We start from the raw sequence: 219 nt of genomic DNA on the forward strand, positions 1-219 counted from the left end.
AAAGACAAAGACACAGACACACACCAACAGATGTCCCTGTCACTAACACACAACATGAGTGACCTGCAACCGTAATTAAAAGAGGAAGGTGATGACGAAAATGCTGACGTCAGGTGGAGCCACACACACACACAAACGTGCACCCAACTTGTACACTCACACAAATATAGACATATACATTTGTGCATAATCTAAGCACATTTGTACACATACACACAC

The 219-nt window shown here is 42.5% G+C and overlaps 1 protein-coding gene across 1 annotated transcript in view; it reads right to left on the minus strand.

The window, feature by feature from the left end:
• Positions 1–219, minus strand: part of LOC118343223 (chloride channel protein 1-like) — a 33,411-nt gene that overhangs the window by 17,571 nt on the left and 15,621 nt on the right. The window lies entirely within an intron of this gene.

The sequence above is a fragment of the Morone saxatilis genome, unplaced genomic scaffold, assembly GCF_004916995.1.
Source record: "Morone saxatilis isolate NCDOM2014 unplaced genomic scaffold, NCSU_SB_2.0 Contig9, whole genome shotgun sequence".
Taxonomy (NCBI): Eukaryota; Metazoa; Chordata; class Actinopteri; family Moronidae; genus Morone; species Morone saxatilis.